The sequence below is a fragment of the Manis pentadactyla genome, chromosome 11 (assembly GCF_030020395.1).
Source record: "Manis pentadactyla isolate mManPen7 chromosome 11, mManPen7.hap1, whole genome shotgun sequence".
Classification (NCBI taxonomy): Eukaryota; Metazoa; Chordata; class Mammalia; order Pholidota; family Manidae; genus Manis; species Manis pentadactyla.
This window is the reverse complement of record NC_080029.1, coordinates 94,594,020-94,618,902: the sequence shown is the minus strand read 5'-3', so window position 1 is coordinate 94,618,902 and position 24,883 is coordinate 94,594,020. Positions and strand designations below refer to the sequence as shown.

General features: G+C 48.3%; 1 long non-coding RNA gene across 1 annotated transcript in view; it reads right to left on the bottom strand.

The window, feature by feature from the left end:
- LOC118922540 (uncharacterized) overlaps nt 1-19,232 on the bottom strand; it is a 50,342-nt gene extending 31,110 nt beyond the window's left edge. The window contains exons 1-2 of the long non-coding RNA XR_008992597.1: nt 18,472-19,232; nt 13,727-13,811 (exon numbers count right to left, since the gene is read on the bottom strand). This is a non-coding gene — a long non-coding RNA (uncharacterized LOC118922540). The remainder of the gene's footprint in view (nt 1-13,726; nt 13,812-18,471) is intronic.
- Nucleotides 19,233-24,883: the final 5,651 nt, after the last annotated feature.

The following is a 24,883-nucleotide window of genomic DNA, read 5'->3' as shown; positions in this document are numbered from 1 at the left end:
TATTGAGACCACTTGGCAAGTCCACACCCCAGTGCTTTGTCACATTCCTGAAAATCCTCAAGAGGGGGAACCCCCAGTCTTTCAGGGTGCCTCCCCTCTGAGGACACCTGCACTTTCTCTCTCTTTAAATAAAAGCTTTACTCTGCTTCACTACTGTGTCTCTGCCCTTCACATCTTTGTTGCGGCAGGGACAAGAACCAAGGGAAATATACAATGCCCCCCTAGCATTACCACAGTCTATGAGTTATTATTACCCCAGTTTTACAGAGGAGGAAACTGAGGCAGAGAGCGTTTAAGAAACTGGACCAAGGTTAACTAGTAACTGGTAGATCTGAGATGGAAATCCAGGCAGTCTGGCTGCAGCACCTATGCTCTTCGCCTTCCTGGTGAGATTAGAGCTCGGACTGACCCTGTGGATTCTCCGGTATTGCGTGATGCTCTCAGCAGCCCCCGGCGCCTGGCATAGCTGCCCCAGTCCCCAGCAAGAACCTGCCCGTATGGATAGCTGTGTGACAGGATGGGTACAGGTGATGAGGAGCACAGCAGGAATGTGCTTGTGTCACCAGTAATTGTCCACCTAGATGGACAGCTTACCTTAACTCTGTCTCCATCTCTCCCAGAACTGCCTGGGGATTTCTAACTTTGGCAAGTAAAGACCTTGAGGGACTGCTGTTTGTTGATGAGACACTAACGAGAGACAGCAAAGTGTGGTGGAAAGGAGGGGGCTTGGAGCCAGTGGCTGTGGGTTCAAATTCAGTTCTTTGAACTTGATAGCTGTGTGATCTCAGCAAGGGCCTAAAGCTCTCAGCTGTACAAGCAGGTACACCCTGGAACTCACAGGCTTGCTTTAGGTATGAATTAAAACAATGTACAGAAAACATCTAATGTAGGGACCAAGGAAGGGCAGGCTGCCCCAAGATGTGTCCTTGTGGCATGCAGATTCTATCAGAGCTGAAAGCAATCAGGCCCATAATAAGAATTCAGATGGAGGAACTGCTTCAGAAGAGAGCTGCTACCATAGTTAACTTCATTATAATATGAACTAGGTGTGGTAGGCGGGGAGGAATGTGGTTAAGTCTGTTAAAACGCCTCCTCGTGTCCCATTGTTTCTGTGGGCCTAACAAACATTTGTTTACCAAACATTTACTCTTCTATGTTCCTGTAAATTGCTTTCCTTTTCATCTGATGTCCCAGATGGCTCCCCACTTCTCCTTGGTTTGGGATGACATATATACCTCATTGTCCCTGTCTTTGGAACCTCTTGCCTACGGATTCCCCATATGTACATAATTAAACTTTGGGGTTTTTTCTCCTGTTAATCTCATGTCAATTTGATTCTTAGACCAGCTGGAAGAACCTCTGGGGGTAGAGGAAGTTCTTCCTCCCCAACACTACCGTGCTGTTTGATGCTCAATAAATTAGCATCTCTTTCATCTACTCCCTACTCTGTGATTGAAAAATTGCAAGTGTTCCTACTAGAAACATCGAATTAACTTCGTATAATTCAGTCAGATTTCTCATCAGGGATTAATGTAATGATGGAAAGAAACTGTTATCTGGGGTTTCTGTGGGGTCATTTCATACATATCAGCCTCTCCTAACACGGACAGAACTGACCCCGAGTTTAAATCCAGGTTCAGTCACTGTGAACTTAGATGAATTATTTGACCTCTTTGGGCTCAGTTTTCTCACAGGTCAAGTAGGGATGATAATGGCACCTGCTCATAGGAATGTTGTGGGAATTAAATGAGGTAATGCACGCAAAGTGCCTGGGATATGCTAGGTGCTCACTAAATGGTGGCTGCAGCTGTCATTAGTCCTATTTTGGTTTCCTGAGCTTCCCTGGCTTCACATGAAGCTTTCCCTAAAAACAGGTTCAAAGTCACAGACTTAAACATACAGTTAAGATGCAGCATCTGCTCCAAAAATGAGTCACTCACAACTGCCTCAGCACAAATCATGCCATCCAATCAAGGATGACATCCTATCACACTTCCACTTCCTTCCACCCAAATCCTGTGCAGGGGGGCTGCTTCTGGGGTCAGTATCCACAGGCAGAATCTGTTGAGTCCTGAGCAGAAGGACCCAAAAATTCATAGGAAGTGTAGGGACCAGGGGCAGGCTGCCCTGAGATGTGCCATTGTGACATGCAGGTTATTTTGACCTGAAAACCATCAAGGCCCAAAAGACTCAGAAACTTTGACCTCCCACCCAGCAACTACATAAAACGAATTTAGCTAGAGGAACCACTCCACGAGAAGAGCTGTCACCATAGATAGCTATATTATGATGTGGTAGGTGTGGTAGGCAGTGGGGGATGTGGCTAAGTCTGTTAAAATTCCTCACCACGCCCCATTGTTTCTGTGTGGCCCATCGAGTATTTTGCTTATCAAACATTTACTCTTTCATATTCTGGTGAATTACTTCCCTTTTCCTTTGAAGTCTCAGGCCTCTGCCCACTTCTTAGCTCAGGATGACATATATATATACCTTGATGGAATCCAGACCTGAGTACCGCCTTTTGAATAAACCCACCCACCGTCTCAGAGAAACCTGGGTGTCATCTTCCCGAGGCTACAGGCATCCTTCAGAGGACACGTCAGCAAGCCACAAGCCCACCTCCCCCCGACCTCTCCCCTCAAAGAGCTCGCCGAAGCCCTGGCCATAAAGAGCCTCTTGACCTGTTAGAGACTCTCTTTCCTTTGTTCTGCTGGCCAGGACAGAGGGGTCCTTCTCAGGCTCAGCAGTAAACCTGCCTGGACTGTTGAGTTCACATCCCCTCTCTTCTTTCATATGGTGCCGAAACCCGGGAGCGGGAGCCGAGAGCAGGGGCTCCTTGCAGCCTGGGAAGCCCCTCACCCTGGGCTAGAGCCCAGATCCTGAGAGCCTCCTGGGTCTCGCCCTGTTTCCCTTCTCTCCCTCACCCAGCACGCCCCTTGCGAACTCCAGTCCAGGGACCATCTTGCCAGACCTCAATCTACACGTCCACCACCAGCTACTAATCCATCGCAATTCCCAGCAGGGTAAGATTTTGGCCTCCTCGGCTTTCTCTTGGCGCCGAAAGTTGGTCCGGGTCCCCTTTCCTTTATCCCTTCCCCTCCTCTCTCTTCTCCGGTCGAGAACACCACAAGGGGACCTCCTGCACTCTGACTGGGGGGACGCTTCCTTTCGGGGTGCAGGACAATCCAGCTCCAGGAGCCTCCAGGTGGGAAAGCGATCCAGAGAGACGTCCCAGCAGCGTGCTTCCCAAACCCCGGCCACCCTTTCTCACCCTCCCGCAATGAGCAATTCTCCCTCAAAAATATCGGGAGACACCCCCTCAGCTCTCTCCTCCTTAATCTTTCCCAAATGGGATTAAAAGGAGACATTAAACAAAAAAAAAAAACTGGTCTTTTCCTCTACTTCCATGTGGCCTCAATATAAACTTAACAATGGGTCAACACTGGCCAGCTGAGGGCAATTTCAATTTCCAAATTCTCCGAAATCTTAGTAACTTCCTCCAGAGGACTGGCAAACGGCCAGAGTCTCCCTAAATCCAAGGCTTCCCCCTCCCTAAGCAACCTGCCTTTTGTTTTTTCTGCTCTTTTCCCTCACAGCGGCCGGCCTCAGCCCAGGCCAGTCTCCTAACCAGTCAGCAGTCTCCCAGGCACCTTGACCTCCTGCTGTCCCCGGGTCTCCGGGAGGCGTGCCTGGCCCCAACACTGCCTTACGCCTTTCGCAGACTCTGTGCCTTTTGCAGATTCTAAGAACTCAGGTGAGGCGAACAAAAACCCTGTGAAGCTCTCCTCGCTGAACAGAAGTCCCCCACCCCTACCCTGACAACACCGCGCCTTTCTCCCCCCTTCCCTCCTCTGCCACCCTCCACCTTTCCGTCCTCTTCCTCCCCAACAGCCTCAGCAAAACCCAAGTCCCTTCCCTGTTGTCGGCTCCCCCGAACACCCTTCGCCCTCCGCCTTCCCGCCTGCGCTTCTGCCTCTTCTCTGGACACCCCTCCCCGCCTCCCCGCTGCTGCCCGCCCGCCCGCAGTGCCTCTTCTCGCCCCATCCCACCCCCGCCCCAGCCTCAACGAGCTCTGCACTCTCCTTCCACCCAGTACCTCCCCAGACCGCTTCCGCCCTGTCCTGCCCCCCCGCCCAGTGAGGCAGCAGGCACTGAAAGGCCTGCCCGTGTTCATGTCTCCTTTCCAATTAATGATCTGGAGCGTATTGAACAAAAGACGAGTCCTTTTCAAAAAACCCTGATAAATTCAATTACGAGCCCCTCATGGAAACTACCCAGGGGGCAGATGAAAACCCAGCCCTCTTTATAAATCGCCTTTCCGAGGTACACAAACACCAGCCCTGCCTCCCCTGAGGGCCTTACTCTCCTACACCTCTACTTCATTTCCCAGTCTTACCCAAATATTCGTAAAAAGCTCCAAAAATTAAAAAATGGAACCCAAACACCCCAGAAAGAGCTTGCAGACCTTGCCTTTAAAGTTTTCAACAACTGGGATAAGGAACAAAAACTCAGAACAACAGGCTAAAGCCAAGTATCAGATTCTGGCCTCCCTAGTTCAACCTCCTGCTGACAAGCCTGCAAAAGGCTCCACCCCACACCCACCTAGCAACTGTTTCCGCTGTGGCATCCGAACCACTGGGCAAAAGCTTGCCCTAATCCCAAGCGTCCTACAAAGCCATGTCCACACTGCACACAGTGGGGTCACTGGAGAGCAGATTGCCCTCTAGGGAAGTCAGCCCCTCCCTTGAGTTCTCTCCTCTCCAGGAAACCAGACACATCTAGAGAGGACCTGGCACTCGTGGATTTGTGTTCAGTGACCAGTTGACGCAGCCTGGATCCCAAGTCCCCCTCCACAAGGACACCAAGGGATCCACGGGTAACAATGGTGGTCAGTTTTCCTTCCTGGTCAACATGGGGCCAGCCTCTCTGTGCTTACTAAATACTCAGGACCTTGGCTCCCCTCCTCTATCTCAGTTGCTGGAAAATGAAAGGCTTAACAGAAACACCAGCCCAAACCCCTCCTTTATATTGTCCCTTGGTCAATATTACTTTCCCTCACTCCTTTCAAGTACTCCCCCACTGCCCCAACCCCCTTCTGGGAAGAGATATCCTCCACTGCATGGGGGCAGGGCGGGTGGTCTTGATTGATATGCTCCCAGAGGGCAGCTGCTATCCAGGGAGGGGACCAGAGTAGTAAAATTCGTATGTTAATTTTGCAGAATTACCCAGAGGACTGATAAGATACTTTTCTACCTCCAGATGGTACTGCTAAAAAATTAATTGATTTAAAGACAAGCGCTTGAAAAATTGGGCATTCCAAAACTTCCAGAAATTCTGATAAAAGTTACTCAGCATTAAGGCTAATTTTTCAAGCAGAGCAAAACTTAGTTACATAAAATAAAGTAAACTGAAGAAGATGCAAAAGAGAATTTCAGTCCACCCTAACACTGCCCCGCAACTTAGTTGCATCCTCCTTTTATGTCCGCTTGTCCGTGTCTGCCTCTGCTACTGCAGATCCATGACCCCTCCTCTCCCTGACAGACAGCAAGGAACTGCTGGACCCACAGGCAGGGACAACGCCCCTACTAAGCAGGAAGCAGTTACAGAAGAGTAACCGAGACCCACTTTTCCTTGAAAGATTTCAAGGGTCCACATTCCTTGAGGGGTGAATAAGGTGGGGCCAAGACATCATGACCTAACCCTAACAAACCTTTCTTTTCTTAACCAGCAAAAAGGGACAAGCATTAGGGCTTCTCGCACTATCAGCTGGAGACTCCCTCCAGCCTGCTGCCTGTCTGTCCAAACAACTCAACCTTGAGATAAAAGGCTGGCCTCTTACAGGTCCTAGCATCAGCTGCGCTCTGTATCCCCGAAGCCCAAACATTGCCCTCCACCAGCCCCTATTAGTATACTCCTCACACAACCTCTCTGGCCTTCTCAGCCACTGGGCTCTAACCCTTCTCTCCCAGCCTGAGTCCAAGTCTTACACTCTCAGCTTCTACAACCCTCACCTTCTACCCCTCCTGGCCCTACTCACCTTTATCACCCTCCTCTTTCTTTTCCTTCCCTGCTTAAGTAACCTGTTCCAAAGATTTTCACAGGATCAAATGGCAGCCATGTCCTGGGCAACTACTCAAGAACACCTCCAAAAGACTTTTCTGCTTCAAAATATCAGAAAATTCCCTTTATTGCCCCCTCTCATCAGGAAGTAGCCAAGAAAAGAAGGGCGACCATCTCCCTATACCCTTTTAGAGCCAGGCATGATGGAATCCAGACCTGAGTACCGCCTTTTGAATAAGCCTACCCACCATCTCAGAGGGACCTGTGTGTCATCTTTCCTAGGCTACAGGCATCCCTCAGAGGACACGTCAGCAAGCCACAAGCCCACCTCTCCCCTGACCCCTCCCCTCAAAGAGCCTGACAAAGCCCTGGCCATAAAGAGCCTCTTTCCTTTCAACCTCTCTTTCCTTTGTTCTGCTGGCCAGGACAGAGGGGTCCCTCTCAGGCTCAGCAGTAAACCTGCCTGGACTGTTGAGTTCTCATCCCCTCTCTTCTTTCATACCTGATTGTCCCTAACTGTCTCTGGAACCAGTGTCTCTGGCTTCCCCATGTAAGTAATTGAACTTTGCTATTTTTCTCCTGTTAATCTGTCTTGTGTCAGTTTGATTCTTAGACCAACTAGAAAGACTTCAAGGGGTAGAGGAAATCTCTCCCTCCCCATCAGAAGCCTCTTGGTTCAATACAGCCACACTGCCTAAATCATGGCCAAAAATCGTTTTTCTCTAAAGGGAGACCAAAGTAGAGATATGTCTATAACATGAGACAGAATGAGAGCTCAGATTATGGAAAGCTCCTGTGGGCCGAATCCAGCCAAGTGCGCTCCATGCCCCAAGGACAGGCACATATAGTACTAGCAGAGTGTCCTCATCCCCTGGTCCCTTTCATAACACATGTCCCCCAACACCAGAAACGTCGAGGTCACCAACCACACCCCTGCCTGCAAACACACCACCCACCCCACATCTGGTTGTTGTGTTCACAGATCACATCAGCAGGGAGGGAGAGCATCTCTCCCTTATCCTAGCCCCACACCCCTCCTGGGGCCACTTAACCTAAACAAACTCAAATTCCTCTACTTTATAACCATACTTTTTGGATTAGGAATCCATTAGGAATGGATTTTTCCTCCCATTCCTCAGTTGACTTCATTGTTGAGTATATCCATAGCCCAAACAAACTGAATCTACCAAACTGTACGTACCTTGGGGACAGGGTCCACATCCATCTTGCCCTATCCCTTCCTTAACGTGAGGCAGAATGAATGGCACAAAGTGGGTCTCAATAGATCTTTGTTGAATGAATGCCGAAGGAATAAATTCAGATTTTAGAGAAGTGGATGTCTCTTCCTGGAACAGAATCCCGGGAGTAATGAATATACTTTAGGACTTGCTGTCCAATATGGTAGCCACTAGCCACGTTGGACCATTTAAATTTTAATCCAAATTCATTAGAATTAAATATACGGTAAAATTACACCCACCTTATACTCTAGCCGTTCCACTCCTGGATATAGACCCAAGGAATATGAAATCATATGTCCACACAAGGACCTGTATAATGATGTTTACAGCAGTTTTATTTAATTGGCTAAAAACTTGAGAAAAAAAGCAAATGTTCATCCATGATGAATGGATTTTTTTAAAATGGGGTTATATCCATGCAATAGAATATTACTGGGTGACAAAAAGCAAAGAACTATTGATTCACACAACGTGGATGAGTTTCAAAATAATTATGCTGCACAAAGAAACAGACAAAAATATAAATACTGTATAAATCCACTTATATAAAAGTTCAAACTAATCAATCCTGACTGAAAGCGGGACAGGGATTGAGGATGAATTGGAACAGGGAAGGCGAGAGGAAGGGATCACAAAGGCGCCCTAGGAAGCTTCCTGGAGGGATGGGTATATTCTCTGCCTTAATTGTAATGATTGTTTCACAGGCATGTTCGTATACGAAATATAAAAGTATACTCTTTAAATATATGCAGGATACTGTCTGTCAATTACAAAACAATTAAAAACAAGAATAAACAAATCAATAAAACTAAAAATTCAGTTCCTAAGTCTCTTTAGCCAACTTTCAAGATCTCAGTAGCTACATGTGGCTTGCGACTCCCGTAGGGACATCAAAGCGAGTATTTCCGTCATTGCAGAAAGCCTGCTGTACAGCGCTGCTCTAGAATAAGAAAATGAGATGCACAGGCACCTCAAGCCATCTGTACAACCCTGCAGCAGAGCTTAAATCCCCTAAAATCCTGGGCTGCCTGCGGCCTCTCATGTCCACAAGCCTCTCCAGGCCCCTGGGAAGAGCTCACCAGGCTTTGTGGGTTCTCCATCCCGTCCTCTGTGCTCTGCCTCCTCCACTGTCAACTCCAGCCCCCTGAGATTCCTTTCCTTTCCCCTCTGAATACTTTAAATCTCGCTCAGGCTAAAACAACAGCAAAGTAAACCTCCCTAGACTCTGGCTACTGCCCTACTTCCCAGCACCCCCAACAGGCAAAGTCAGGAAAACAGGGGCAGTCCACCTCCGCTCCTTACCTCCTTTCCCCCACCGAAGTTTACTCGACTTTGGATTTTACTGCCTCCACTTGACTAAATTTCTCCCCTGAGGCCACCAGTGCTCTTCTAAGTGACAAAGTCCCCTTTGTTTAGGTTTGAGCCCCTAACATTACTAGGTTTTCAATGTTCTCTTTATTTTCAATACATAAACCTATGGTTCAACAATTAAAACAATCTAAAAAGATATATTCAGCAAAGCCCTCACTCATCCTCTTCCCCCGTTCTCACTGTCCATCGCCCAGGAAGTAAGCCCTCATGTTATCTTCTTGGGTGTCTTCCTCCAGAATGTGTCCTCATTCCCTCTCCCTCCCGCTGCCCGCACACACTGCGTAAGGTGGGGGTGCTCTGCCCTGTTCTCCCAGGATGTCACCTCTGTGGGCTTCCAGGCCAGCCCTTGGGCCATGTTCTCAGTCTTTTCTGCAGCTGAGTTCTCGCTGGATCTGCAAGTTGCTTGTTTTCAAGGTCCTTTTTTCTTTTTTAAATCAATTTTAGGGTCATAGCAAAACTGAGCAGAAAGATACAGCGAGTTCCCATACACCCTCTGCCCTCACACATGCACAGCCCTGCCCCACTGTCAAAGGCTGCCACCAGAGTGGTACATTCGTTACAACTGATGAACCTACATTGACATATCATTATCGCTCAGCAACCATAGTTTAGATCAGGGTTCACTATTGATGTAGAGTCAACAGACTTAAACAAATTTACAGGGACAAGTAGTCACCATTTTAGTGTCATGCAGAGTACTGCAATTGCAGTAGCTACTCAAAATCTTCTGAGCTCTCTACCTTTCTCCTTTCCTCCACCCTAAGCCCTGGCAAACACTGATCTTCTTACTGTCTCCATGATTTTGACTTTCCCAGCACAGGCACACCTCAGACACAGTGCTGGTTCAGTCCAGACCACCACAATGAAGCAAATAGTGCAATAAAGTAGGCCCCATTTTTGATTTCCCAGTGCATATAAAAGTTATGTTTCACTATATTGCAGTCTTTCAAACGTGCAATAGCATTATGTCTAAAATTATGTACATACCTTAATCAAAAAATACTTCTTTAAAAATGCTAACCATCATCAGAGCTTTTCAGCAAGTCACAGTCTTTTTTACTGGTGGAGGTCTTGCCTCCATGTTGATGGCTGCTGACTGCTCAGGGTGGTGGGTGTTGAATGTTGGGGTGCCTGTGACAATTTCTTAAAGACAACAAGGAAGTTTGCTGCACTGATTGACTGTTCCTTTCATGAACAATTTCTCTATAGCACGTGATGCTGTTTGATAGCATTTTACCCACAGTAAAAGTTCTTTCAAAACTGGAGTCAATCTTCTCAAACCCTGCCACTGCTTTATCAACTAAATGTATGTAATATTCTAAATCCTTTATTGTCATTTAAACAATCCTCACAGCATCTTCATCAGGAGTAGATTCCTTCTCAAGAAACCACTTTCTTTGCTCATCCTAAGAAGCAACTTCTAATCTATTCAAGTTTTATCATGAGATTGCAGCCATTCAGTCACATCTTCAGGTTCCACTTCTCATTCTAGTTCTCTTGCTGTTTTCAGCACATCTGCAGTGACTTCCTCCACTGAAGTCTTGAACTCCTCACAGTCATCCATGAGGGCTGGAATCAACTTCCTCCAAACACCTGTCTATGTTGGTGTTCTGACCTCCACCCATGAACCATGAATGTTCTTAGTAGCAGCCAGAAAGATGAATGCATTCCAGAAGGTTTCCAATTTTCTTTGTCCGGGTCCATCAGAAGAATCACTCTCTATGGCAGCTATAACATTACGAAATGTATTTCTTATATCATAAGACTTGAAAATCAACATTACTCCTTGATCCATGGGCTGCAGAATCGATGTGGTGTTAGCAGGCATGAAAACAACATTAGTCTCATTGTACATGCCCATCAGAGCACTTACGTGATGAGCAGTAATATTTAGAAAAGAATCTTTTTCTCTGAGCAGAAGGTCTCAACAATGGGCTTAAAATATTCAATAAGCCATGTTGTAAACAGATGTGCTGTCGTCTAGGCTTTGTTGTTCCTTTTATAAAGCACAGACAGTGTACATTCAGCATAATTCTAAAAGCCCTGGGATTTTTGGAATGGTCAGTGAGCCTTGGCTTCAACTGCAGCTGCATTAGCCCCTCACAAGAGAGACAGCCTGTCTTTGAAGCTTTGAAGCCAGGCATTGACTTCTCTTCTATAGCTATGAAAGTTTTAGTGGCATCTTCTCCCAAATAAGGCTGTTTTATCTACACTGAATATCTGCTGTAGCCACCTGAGTTAATCATCTCAGATCTTGCAGATTCTATATTAGCCCCTGCTGCTTCACCTTGCACTTTTATGTCATGGAGATAGCTTCTTTCCTTAAACCTCATGAACCCTCTGCTGGCTTCCAACTTTTCTTCTGCAGCTTCCTCACCTCTCTCAGCCTTCACAGAATTGAAGAGAGTCAGAGCCTTGCTCTGCATTAGGCTTTAACTTAAGGGAATGCTGTGGCTGGTTTGATCATGTATCCAGACCTCTCAAATATTTCTCTGTATCAGCATTAAGACTGTTTCACTTTCTTACCACTCTTGTATTCACTGGAATAACACATTCAATTTCCTTTAAGAACTTTTCCTTTACATTCACGACTTGGCTAACCGGTGCAACATGCCTCGCTTTCAGCCTGTATAGGCTTTCAACATGCCTTCCTCACTAAAGTTAGTCATTTCTAGCTTTTGATTTAAAGTAAGAGACATGTGATGCTGCCTTTCATTTGAACACTTAGAGGCCATTGTAGGATTACTAGTTGCCCTAACTTCAATACTGTGTGTCTCAGAGTGAGAGGGATGGGGAAATGGCCAATTGGTGGAGCAGTCAGAACACACATGGCATTTATCAATTAAATTTGCCATCTGATATGAGGGTGGTTCATGGTGCCTCAAAATAATTACAATAGTAATATTAAAGATCACAGATCATCAAAACAAAGGTAATAATAATGAAAAAGTTTGAAATATTGTAAGAATTACCAAAATGTGACACAAATGCTTTTGGAAAAAGGGTGCCAATAAACTTGTCCAAACCAAGGTTGCTACAAATCTTCAATTTGTAAAAAAAATAAAAACTACAGTATCTGCAAAGTGCAATAAAAGGAGGCATGACAGCATACCATATAAGTGGAATCATATACTATGTAGCCTTTTCAAATTGTTTTCACTTAGTAATGTGCATTTAAGGTTCCTCCATGTGCCTTCATGCCTTTATAGTTCATTCTTTGGAGCTGAATAATATTTCATTGTCTGAATGCACCACAGTTTATTAATCCATTCATCTACTGAAAGACCCTGTTTTTAAAGTCGGCTCTTGGAGGCTCTGAGGAAACACACTTTGAGGTGTTCTTGGATTGCTATAAATAGATACAGTCTTTCTTGAGCACAATCTGGCAAAATTTATAAAACAAGACAATAAAAGAGCTGTACCCTTTGACCAAATTAACCCACTCATAGAAATTTTCCTTATGAAAATAATTCAAGAGAAAAAAATTCAAAAAAGTCTATTGGGCAAGAATTCTCTGGGGAAGAGGAAGAGGCAGAGCCCCTAGTGGAAAGAATCTGAACTACCTGGAGACTTTTTGCAGCCAACACCTGCTTTTCTCCTTTCCCGTATTTCTGAAGCCTTCTTTCCTGACTCTACCTGTATTAGCCTGGTTAGAAATCACACTCTATCCTTCTACCTTTAACTTTTTTATTTTTTAACCTTATAACTGAAGTGTTAAATGTATTTTTAAGTGTTTGAATTAAAGATAAATTATCACAAATTGATAATATTACAAATTCTCACAAGTCACAGCCATGTAATAACCCAGGTCAAGAAACATCACATTACCAGCTCTTCTCTTGCTGGGTTCCAATCTCTGCCTCTATCCTCCATGCCTAAGAGCATCATTATCTTGACATCTCACACTATAAAATGCTTTGCCTGTTTTTTACCTTTATATTATTATTATCATATAGTATACATTATTTTATGTCTAACTTCATTTGCTCAACATTATGTTTGTAAAACTCACCTATCTTGGCGCTGTGTGTAACTGTAGCTTTTTACTTACTTGGTTTTTATTTGTTTTGTTAAGAATTCCACTGCATTAATAGAATGTTTTTATCCAGATTCTTTTTCATGGACATTTAAATTGTTTCCAGTTCTTGGGTATTACCAATAATGCTGTTATAAATAATTCTGTATAGCTCTTAGGATGCATGCACACATATTTTTGTTGGGCATATACCAATGTGTTAGATTGCTGTTATGCCTATGTACAACTCTTAAATAATGCTGAACAGTTTTTCAAAGTTAAGTTGTACACTGCCACCAGCAGTGTATTTGAGTACCTGTTGCCCCACATTTCCGCCAACTTGAAATTGTCAGTCTTTTAATTTTAACCATTCTGGAGGGTGTGTGGTGGTGCCTCAGCAAGGTTCTAATTTGCAGTTCCCTGATGCAAATTAAATTGAAGTGAAAGTACTCCTCCAAGTGGGTAAAATCTGAATTACCTGAAAGATTTTTCTTTTTCCAGAGAAGTCAAGCTTCCACTAGACCTGAGCCAGCCTACCTCCTCCTCCTCCAATGTACCTCCACCTCTCTTCCTTCCCAAGAACCTCTAAGAATAAAAGTTGGTCATATTTCATAAATTCATTGTCCTTTGGCTATCCTTAAAGTGCATTTTTTACTCACTTTTCGATTATTTTTTATGTTAACTTGTAAGAGCTCTTTAAATGTTCTGAAACAAATCCTTTGTGAATTACACATGTTGTCCCCCACACCTATTCCACCTTTAACTTTTAAATCCGCTCATTTTCACCTGTATAAACAGGAAGCTCAGTTTAATTTTGAAATCCTCAAAAGTGACCAGTAGATGGCGTCCTAAGCCTTGCGCATAGCCTTCCTTGGCTGTGCTTGAATTTCAGCTGAATCTCCCAAAATCTTTTGCGAGGAAGCAATGTTAAGGATGAAAAATCAAACTTTAAACTATTATGCAGCTAGGACTGAGTTTCCTGGTGAGAACAACACATGAATCATTTTTACTCAGGATAAAGGAATAGAAAGGACTTTACCTCAAGGCAGGACCACCGGCGTGAGGCTTTCCTGAGGCGGGTGGGCCACCAGGTGAAATCCATGGAAATACCCTCTGAGAGTCACCTGCAGACAGATTTAAAAAGAGCATAACTACCATGCATGGCATTTGGACAGCCTCATGGTTTACAAAAGGCAGGTGCCCACTAGCATAGGTCTGAGAAGAAAGCAGAAACAGGGGTTTGGACGGTGGGGGGTGTAAGTATTTTTCCACCTCCTTCCCCTTATTCCTCTTTTTGTTTTTCATCAATTATATTTTCTGATTATTTAAAATTGCCTTTGTTGAGGGGAGAGCCTCAGAAACCAGTGAGAAACCAGCCCCACTTGTGGTGGAAATAGTGTTTGAATGCTGAGGCCTCATAGGCGACCAGCAGCCTGCCTCCTTCTGCCCCTTCCGCCTCTGCTCAGGGTGGATGCTCCCCTGGAGTGGCCCCCACTCAGGCTTGGACAGACCTTGCATACTCTGTCCTCTTCCCTACCCCTCTCCCCACTGAATGAATGAATGAATGAATGACAAGGTCCTAGCCTTCCTAAGCTCAGGAACAGGAGCTCTGTAAACCCCACACTCAACGGAAGACCCCAAGGGAGAGCCAGAAGCCCTGCAAGTGGAGGCGTCTCCTCCGAGAAGGAGCTGGGAAGGGCCTGGTGCGATGGGTTGGCCTGTGATTGGCAGCGATTATGAGCGAGAGGAAGGCACTGTTAGTTGAGGGTGAGTGTCTAGCCAATGGGTTTCAGCCCCTGGCAAGTTCGCTGTGGATTCAGTGTGACCAAAGAAAATGACAGCAAAATGTTCTTGGGGCAAAAGGGTTATAGCCAACTTTATTTCCAGGCAGCAGGTCAGTCACTAAAATCCCGTTCACTCAGAGCGAGTCTGCATGCAGCAAGCCAGTCTCTGCCTCTGGGCCCCCCTGTCGGCACAGCCGTCCCACACAGCCATCCTCCGGGCCTCTCTGCACAGCCGTCCCACACAGCCATCCTCTGGGCCTCTGTCCTCAGTGCTGCCACCACTCCAGCCTCTGCTCTGCTCTCCTGCAGCCTTGCAGCCCTGCCACCGTGTCACGCCCAGAGCACTGGGCAGAGCTCTTTATATAGAGTCACCAGCCCTGCATTGCCCACAGGTGTGCAGTGAGCTAGTCAGCCATGGCCAGGTGAGAATCCTGGCCACAGGAACTCTCATTTTATCCACAGTTAGACATAAAGCAGGGCTGGAAGTCTATTTGGGATGTGGTGGGAAGGTGACCCTGTTTCTCTAGCCTTCCCAGTGGTCATCAGCAGGGACACAGGAACACCAAGCCAGAGATTCAATTCATTTCCCTCTTTGGGGTAGCCAAGACAAGGTTTCCCCCTGTGGGTCACCACCTCTGATGTCCCCCAGACTGAGCACAAAGACTGGCACATTTAGGACCTGTCGGATTACCTCATTGGTGCTTTTGATTCTCACTGTTCAGAAGTGAGCCCAGGTCAAGTTGCACCCTTGAGGCTCTCTGTCCCACGTATATTCAGACCCAGCATGACCTGCCCCACCTTGCAGCCCTCGGAAATAAAGAGAGGCTCAGAAAGAGGCTTTGTTCTCTTTTGTTTTCTTCTTTGGGGATAATTGGGTAAGCCTGCTTTCTGAGCAATGTGGAAGTTCCCACCCTGAAACTGGATTTCACACCTTCAAAGCTGAAGGACATTGCGTCACTCAAACTTCCTGGCTCTGGGAGCTGCCCGGGTAGGTGTCCAGAGGCTGGGGCCTGGGTAAGCCCAGAGCCCACAGGTCCAGACCAGGAACACATATGTCTGCCAGGCGGGAGGGCGTGCCCAGGGCCAGGCTCTGCTCCCCTGGGGCTGACTATAAATGGGGATGCTGGGGCCCACCACCTGCTGCCTAGTCTGACAGTGTTCATGGCTTTGACAGGGAGAGGATGCCAGGTGAGTACACATCGGTGGAAACATTGTTGCCTAACACTTGGGGTTTGGAATCTCCCCATTTAGCCTGGCCCACATGGCACTCTGGCTTGCTGTAGCCAGTCTGTATACTTATAAAAGCTAATTGTCAAATCTTGGGGAATTTTGCAAATAAGTCATTAAACAGCCACTATTTTTTAAATTAATAAAAACTGACAAGAAAATGTTATATTTTAAAAAAGCAACAAATATTCAAAACTCATCACTTCCTAATTATTTTATTACACTTTGTACTTGTAGCTATGTGTACACTTTTGAACTCTGTGTGCCTATTGCATCTGTGTCTGCCTGGTAGAAATAATATATAATGGTGTGGTACTGAGAGTCTCTTCCCAGTCTGCCTTCTGAGACATCACGCTGGTAGCCTGCAGTCGGTTACCATAGGAACAGTTACACCACAGCCATCAGTAAAGGCTGCCAACGAGGCGGCGTGCACCACGTGCCCGTTACGTGTCTGTGGGCGCACCGCCGCCCCTCGCCCGTGGCTCCCGGAACCTGGATGTGCAATAGCTGGGAGAATGCCAGCCCTCAGTTTTCCACCTGCTGCTGCCAGCTCTGGACATTTTTCTCGGCCAGACCAGAGGTGGGAGAGGAAAGGGGAGGAACTGAAAGGAAACTGGCTGCCACCCTTGACTCCCCCTAGAACGTATCAGGGGAAAAGCTGGGCCCTCTGTGGGTGGGAGGACTACCAGGGGGAATTCAGGGGAGAAAAGCCAGGGCAACAAGGGTAATAAGCAGAAACAAGTGACTGAGCTGAAGAGAAAGGGCAGCTGTTCAGGAGGATGCACCGGTAGAGAAGCACAGGGGAGACCACAGAATGCAGTGTTCTTGTGGCCATGAAAGAGGGGCGAGCCGAGAACACACCAAAGTTGAACCCTGTGGAGTTGGGGTGTCAGTGATGGCTCTACATGCTGGTGGCCCCCACTCCCCTGCCTGTAATAATGGGCCAGTGATAAGGAGGGTGGAGAGAACGGAGAGGAAGTCCCAAGGCTCAGAGTCCTGAGGTGGAGCTCCTGGTGCCTCTCAAGCCTCCTGACACCCTGACTCACTCCTCCGCCACCTCCTTAAAGGTTCGCTTCTCCAGAGTGTCCCAGCCATCCTCTCCACATCCTACCACACACTCGCCCTATGTCTTCTCACTCACATCTAAGGCTTCCAGAACCGACCATTGCTGGAGACATCCCAGTTTCTATCTTGAGTGGGATGTCCCAGTCACCCAAGGTCACCACCTAGTCCTCCAATCCTGCTGTGGCCCACAGGCTCCTATCGCAGGGGGAGGCAGCATCCAGGGCCAGCTGCCGACCCAGGAGGTCTTTGTCCAGCGCCCCTCACAGATCAGGAGAGACCCCTCATCTGCTCCCCACATCCCTCCTCCTCCCCTAACCCACCTCCCATGCCTCTGACCACTGCTTCCCAAACTTAAATGTGCACTGTGTACAAAGATATCTGACATTGCATTTCTTAAATAATAATATCACCCATCCTTAAAGACGTATATACAAGTTACAGTCAGAATTTCATCCATTTAACATCCACTGAGCAGTTACTATGTGCAGGAATGGGGCCCAGCCCCGGCCCTCCAGGACTCATGGCCTCTTGAGGGGACAGTCACACGAAGAGATAATGAACCACAGCAATGCCTGAGATAAGATAAGGATAGTATCACGTGCACACAAGAATCATTTCTCATTTACTTGTCCACTTAATGCCTACGGAGCTGAACAGTTGCTATGTGCTAGGCATTGTGCTGGGGACCGGAACCCTACAGAGAACGTAATACACACTATCGCCTCTCCCGGAGCTAGTGTGCTAGCAGGGGCACAAGCAGTAAACAGATGCTTATACAAACAATTGATTACGGTTGCGATGAGTGCAGGAGAAGAACACTGCCTCTTGTAACTCCCCGCTCCCACCACAGCCAAGTGCTCGCAGGGCCTGCCCGCTGGCCCGCCCTCGCTGTCCCCTCTCCGGGAATGCCCTCTCGCCTTCCGTTGACCGAATCTCTCTACCCTCCAGGTCTCAGCTCAGGGTTCTCTCCTCCGCGGAGACTTCCTGAACCTTGAGGTGGGTTCGAGGCTCCTGCCCATATCCCTGCGAGGATGCAGAGCACCGCAGCCCCGTGTCCTCCCTGGTCCTTGGCATTGTGGACCCTCAGTAAATGTTTGCTGGGTGATTAACTGCTAGGTCATCTTAATCCATGTGTATTTGCATTTAAATAAATTAATTATAAAATTATTTACATCGATTTCACACATTCAGAAAAGGCAAGAGCTGAGTGCTAATAAAGGTACAGAGAAATATTTCTTCAAACAAGGATGCTTGTGCCCCGAGGGCTTTCAGATGACTGGCTAAGATTCCGTTGAAGGGCGTGTTCCTGGGAGGTTCCCAGAGGGCTGCCCCTGATGTGAGGGCCCCGCTGCCCAGCCGCTTGCCGCCTTTGCGGAGCGTCATTGCACCGCCCCCAGAAGCCCCGGCTGACCTCCCACTACCACCCACCACCCTCTCCGTGGAGCCTGGGATCCGCGGCTAGACTTGGCTCCTATGGGCTGCGCTTTGTGGGGAGAGGGGCCTCTGGGAAAGGAGGGGAGCCCCAGAGGCTGGAGCAGCTGCACCCTGGCTGCAGCTAGCACGTTAACCCCAGCAGCCTTGCCAAGGCGTCCAGGCTCCTGTCTGCTGGGTCTGGGGGAGGAACTCCACTCCCTCCCCTGCCCACGCGGGAGTGTCTGCCTGGGCCTGGTGGCTGAAGCCGTGCAGGTCGGCGAGCCTTGTCACTCACCACTCTGAAAAGCCTCCTGTCCCCTCCAGCAGAGGCTTTGTTCTGTCTGGGGTGCTCGCCCTCGGCAGCTCACCCACAAAGCCCCACGCCGCTCTCCTGAGCCTCCTCCCGCCCTGGAGTCATACGATCCATCGGCTGGTCCACCCTCTTCATTTTACAGCTGATAAAACTGAGGCCCTTTGAGGGAATGAAGAGCCCACAGCCGGGAAGGGCAGAGGCGTGCTTTAAAAACAAACAGAAGGCAGTCTCCTGACTCTCAGTCAGCCTGGGGCCCTCCTGCTAAGCCCTGCTGCCTGCCTATTTTTGGTAGGCTGCCCCGACTTTTCCAGCTGGTTTGAACCTGAAAGTCATGCGTCCAACTAATGAAACTTGAGGAAGCATTGCCACCCCACCTACAAACTCCGCCAGGGCCACACTCTCATTAGCCTTTCCGACCCAGGAGTGGAGGCAAAGCCTGACCCAACTTGACAGGCATCTCCCAGGCAGGGACCAGGGAAGGGACTGCACAGTCCCTCCCGTCAGGACTCAGGGGTCAGGCATGGCTGCCAGTCCAGCCTTAAAGGAGGAACCAAGCACAGGTGTGCTCTGTTTACCTTCCTGGCTCATAAACACGAACAAACTCTCCCTGCCTGATAGGAAAAAGCCCAGCCTCTTGGCCCAGACCCAAGCCTCTCCCATGCCGGCCACGACCTGCCTGTCCACCCTCATCTCCCACCATGGTGGACCCCATGCCCTTTCCTCACCCAGCACACCATCCCTCAGGTGGCACCACACCCCTCGGGCCTCTCTGGCTTTCTAGGTGCGGTTCCCTCTGCCTCCGAATGCCCTTCCCTGCTTCTCCATGTGTTAAGCTCCTTCGCATTAAGACCAGCTCAGAAGTCACTCCCATCTGTGCAGGTGTTTCCTCCTCCTCCCACCTCAGCCCCCTCCTCTTCCTCCTGCCACCTCCACCACACTTCCTCGGGGGAGGAGGGGGGCGCCCGGAATATTTCTGTGCCAACTTTACAGCATAACAATTACGTACAAGGCCACGACTCTGTGTCCCACCTCAGCTCCTCAGTGAAGGCAATTGTATCTTTATTGTCAGTCTTAGAGCCCAGCACGTAGTAGACACTCAAAAAGGGAATAAATTTCTAAACAAAATGAATATACGGAGTCTGGATTTATTCCGGGAAGCAAGTCTTAATGTTATACCAGGATCCCCTTTTGTTATTCAACAAAGTACTGCCATTGGAAAAGCACTGTATAGACAAAGTACTGGAACTCGGGGCCAGAGCAGACGCCAGGAGTTTATATTTTGGAGGTACAGACAAGGTAGAGAAGAGTACGAATTAAAGAAAAAGGCTAGCGCCAAGTGACCACTGTTGCCAGCAGATTATTGCGTTTAATCCGACATCAACCCTACAAGGTGGGCACTCTTAGTTTTATTCTCATTTTACTAATGAGGAGCTTGAGGCTTTCAGAATTGGAGAGACTTGTGATGGCACAACTGATGAATAATAAAGGCAGAATATGAACCCAGGCTGCCCCCAAGCTCCACACGCCCGAACAGAAAGATCTGGTATAAATGTTTTATTTTCTTGATTAGTGAGCTTCAACATTGTCTTCACACAGCAAACACCTGGAGAGCTTAAAAAGGCACTAATGTCCACCCTAGTCCTACTCCAGAGATTCTGACATAACTGGTCTGCGGTGCACCCTGGGACCAGGGATTCCAAAGTGCAGTGAGGGCCGAGAGCCTCTGTTCTCATGAGGAAGTGTCAGGCGTCAAGGGTGAGAGATGGCCTACCTGCAGCCTAGATGCTCTGTGGTTCTGTCAAGGTCCTGTCTGTGGAGACACAGAGGTGTCCTGTACCCTGGGAGGGGCCCCAGACTGTGGGCAGGGCTGCCGCTTCCTCCCGTGCATTCTCTGGTGTCTCACCAGCTGCAACCTTCCTGTGGCCTTGGAGTTGCCAAAGACATCTACTGGGGAGATTCCATGGTTCCCTGCAAGGAGATGTGGGCTCTCCAGGCCAACACCAAGCTTTCAGTATGAAGGAGCCAAGATCTGTGGGTCACAACAAAGACAACTGATCTGAGGACCCTGGGTGGATGGCTTGTGGGTTGCCAACCTGCTGTAGCTGGAAGGGACTGGAAAAACCCCACACACCCCCACAGCTCCCAGTAGGCAGGCTCCCTGGGGCAGAGGCAGAGGAGTGAGGAGAGGACTTCCGGCTCCACCCACTGACTCCTGTCATCAGCAGCCACTGGACCCCACGCACTTGCAGGCTCTGAGGGACAGTGTGGCTACAGCCAGCAAGGCTGGGTTTCCCCTTCTTAGGCCCCAACAGTGACTCAGGGACAAATATTGAAAGCAGATGGTGAACTCAGCCCCCCTGCCCACTGGAGAGCATGACCCTGCCCTAGAGCCCTCTAAACAGCATAGCAGCCCTCTAAACAGGGGCACAGAGAGCCTAGGGTCTGGTGGGACAGAGCTGGCAGCATGGTGGATGTGTATGGGGTACACAGCACACTGCCCTCATTAGTTGGCTGCCTTGAACCCCCTGTTCCTCACAGAGGTGTCGTGAGCACAATTTCATGCAATCCTCCCACAGCACCGAGGCAGGTACCATCCCAGCTACGCACATGCAGAGAGCTTGGGACTCTGCCCAGATCACAGTCGCCTCTTGGGTAGAGCGGGATTCCTGTCTGAGGCCCTGGGGCAATGCACTTGTTAGACCATCTCAGAGACCCCTCCCAGCCCCAAAACTTCCCACCTCGCTAGTCCTGAGTTTCGATGATTCATGGGCTGTCTGCCCATGTGAAACGTCACTCTAGCCACGTCTGTTCTTCTGGTCTTGGAGGCCAGGCTGTGCCCTGTTGCTTCACCGTGCCATGACCATGACGACAGCTTCCCATTCAGGGAGAGCAATGGGGTGAGACACCAGACAGGCCATAGCAGAGGATGGGTCGCACCCTGGCCTGTGCTTATTTTAAGGGCAGAGACCCCATTTTCATTACCTTTGTATAATCCCCTCTCATTACCTGGCACAGTGCATGGCACATGGAAGATGCTCCTTAAATGTTTTCTGAATGATTAAACCTAGTGGTGAATCCCTTTGCAAAACTTTGTGCCATAATTTATCTCTGGCATACTTAATCTCAAAGATTTTAAGTAAGAATTTATTCAACAAATGTATATAATGACTGCCTACCATACACCAAAAAAACTAGCTCCTTACAAAGCTCAAATTTCATAAGGGAAGAAATTAATCAATTTTCCAAATGGGCATAAAATGACATTGTGATATTACTAAAGGAAAGGGCCACAGGACAATGGAAATAGAGGTAACAGGGCCTGCCAGGGGGCTGAAGAAGCCTTCTTTGAGGAAGAGATTTGCACATTGATCCACCCACCAACTGGCCCTTGTGGACCGTGTTCCAGAGAGCACTTAGTAAGGTGCTGGGCACGTCGTGGCTGCTTGAGTGATTTCCCCCACAAATATCCTGCAGAACAAGAGCAAAACCCGTGTCTCCTGAGTCAAAGACATGCTCAAGCTTTTAGGTGTAAATTTCTGGTCAAGAGGAAAGAGGATTTTTTTTATGCAAAGCAGCTTAAGCTGAAACTGACCTCACCACAGGCGTTGTTTTCCGCGAGTGAGGAAGTGAGCCAACTCTCCTGGAACCGCAGGGACACACCCAGATTGCCCAGCAGCGCAGGGCTGTGCAGTCCCGTATCCTCCCAGTCCTTCCCCAGCCAAGGGCCCTGGAGAGACACCCTCCTCAGTGCCAGCTCCTCCACAGCCAAAGGTCCACAGGGGACAGCCCCAGGTGGAGACTCCCCAGGTCAGCCCAGGCACGGACAAGGACAGGCTTGTCTCTGTGACCCTGGGACCAGCCCGAGGTGCAGACCAAACTGTCAGCGCAATTAGGAGATGGATGATGGCTCTGATCCCTCTGGGGCTTCACTGGAGCTGCCCTCATCCCGTCTCAGGGCTCTTAGCTCAAAATAATAATCCTCCAGGCCCTGAACAGGTGCCCTCCCTCACCTCAGCTTCTTTCTGGCTTTCTGCTCAGTTCTCCTTTCTCTCCTGATTGACTTCCTTCAATTTCACTCCTTCAGTTACTCGGGGTGCAAGTGGCCCTGTTATTTAGCCTCTCAGCCCTGACTTTCCCGAAGGACCTAGTAGCCCTTAACCCAGAGCCTCGTGGGGTCTTGGAGAAGAGAGCTGAAAACACTGCTGTTCCTCTAAGAACTAGTCTCCTCACCTTCTCATCCACTCTCCTTCCTGCTGATCAAAGTGTTTCCCTTTGCATGTAGAGATGGCAACTACATCACAAATTCTTCCTGACTCCATGGCTTAAGACTTAAACACTGTGCTCAGTTTCTTGAGCTTTGTAGTCCAAGAGAAAGCCCTCTCTTTCCCAGCATACTGTGCACATAGACACACTCTCAAGCTAAGTGCTCTATGGGTTGGAAGGCTCTATGTTGAAACTTCTTTATTCAAGAGCTTCTCAAACTTCAGCCATACATAATAACCTGAAGAGCTTATGTGTTAAACCACGGAATCCCGGGCCCCCCTCTCACCACCCGGAGATTCAGTAGGGCTGGGGTATGGTCCAGAATTCACACCACTTTTGCAGTGTCGGTGGTGCATCAGGTGACATGATGCTGACGGTGCCCATCCACCCAGCTGCACTTGGAATAAGACTGTACTTCCATCTTCAGTCTTCACCCTGAGGCAAGGAATACTCCTGGTTGGAGGGAAGAGCAAAGAGGAGAGAATGCAGGAATCAAATGTCTCAGTGAAAACATTTATAAATATTAACTTACCCCACAGGTTTACCCTAGAGATGAATCCTGTTTTACAAAGTAAGCTTCTGAGAAGTCAGGAAACTTGCCCAGGTAGTCCAACTTTTAACTGTCTGAGCCTGGAGTCAGGTGCTGATCTGTCCACTTGCCCCTGGGCCACTGTGTCAGCTATGAGGCTGAATTAATTTCAGATTTGATTGTCACTGGCAGAATGTCTTGTCTGAGGGTTTCAGCCCCAGGCAAGTTCACTATGAATTCAGTAAGACCAAGAAATGACAACGGATTGTTCTTGGGGTAAAAGGGTTTATAGCTGGCTTTATTCTCCTTGCAGTAAGTCGAGCACTAGAATCATGTCTGCATCCAGCAGTCTGCAGGTGCCCCAGCTCTGTCTCTGCCTCTGCCCAGAGCACTGGGCAGAGCTCCTCATATAGTGACTCAGTCAGTAATAGCTCATTGCCGACAGGTGTGGAAGCAGTAGCCTAGCAGCAGGCCAGTTACATCATCAAGTAGTTTAGGGTCAGGTGAGGATCCTGGCCATAGGAACTTCCATTTTCCCCACACACAACCACCACCATTTGTCGTGACCTGGGTGATCAGTAGTCATCTCTGCAGAGAAATGAAGATGTTCACAAATGCACATGCATTTACCCACATACCCAAAAAATTCACTGCTCCTCAGTTTAGGGTGCAGGAAGTGTCAGGGCAGCTTGGCTGGGAGAAGCATTCCCACCATGGAGTCTTCTAGGCCTGGCCTGACCCTGCTTTCCTGATAGCAAGAGATTAACTGGTCTAGGATATTACTGACTGAATGAAAATTCCCCACTAATTACCAAACGTATAAGGAGCAGAGAGCATCAGCACAGCGGTTCTCAAAGTGTGGACCCCGGAACAGCAGCATCACCCTCACCTGGGAACTTGTTAGCATACCAAATACTTGGATCCCACCCTGAACCTACTGAAGCAGAAATTTAGGGTTGGGTCCCAGTGATCCTTGTTTTAACATGCCTACCAGGAGATTGAGATGCACAGCTAAAGTTTGCGAACCCACCGTTCAGGGCTGAGAGGACAAAGAACCACTGTTCTAGTGAAAGAATCAGCCAGGTTGCTAGTGTGGTTTTTTGCCAGGCAGCTGCATCTGGGGAGGTCTGTCCCTGGGCACTTGGTGAAACCTCAACCTGGATGGGGGAGTATGGATAAAGTGAAGGTTCCCATGGCCAGGATCCTCACCTGGCCCTGGTTGGCTAGCTCACAACACAGGTTATATGTTGTTATTGACTCTATATAAAGAGCTCTACGCAGTGCTCTGGGCAACATGGTGGCACAGCTGCAAGGCTGCAGGAGAGCACAGCAGAGGCTGGAGTGGTGGTGGCAGGACTGAGGACAGAGACTGAGACAGCTTCAGGGGCAGAGGCCCAGAAGCAGAGACTGGCTTGCTGCGTGCAGACTCACTCTGAAGTGAACAGGATTCTAGCCACGGTGGGAATAAAGTTGGGTGTAAACCCTTTCACACCAAGAATGTTCCATTGTCATTCTTTGGTCTCATTGAATCCATAGTGAACTTGTCTGGGGCTGAAACCCATTGGCAAGATAGGGAGTTTCTTGACTCTGATCAGGAAGAAT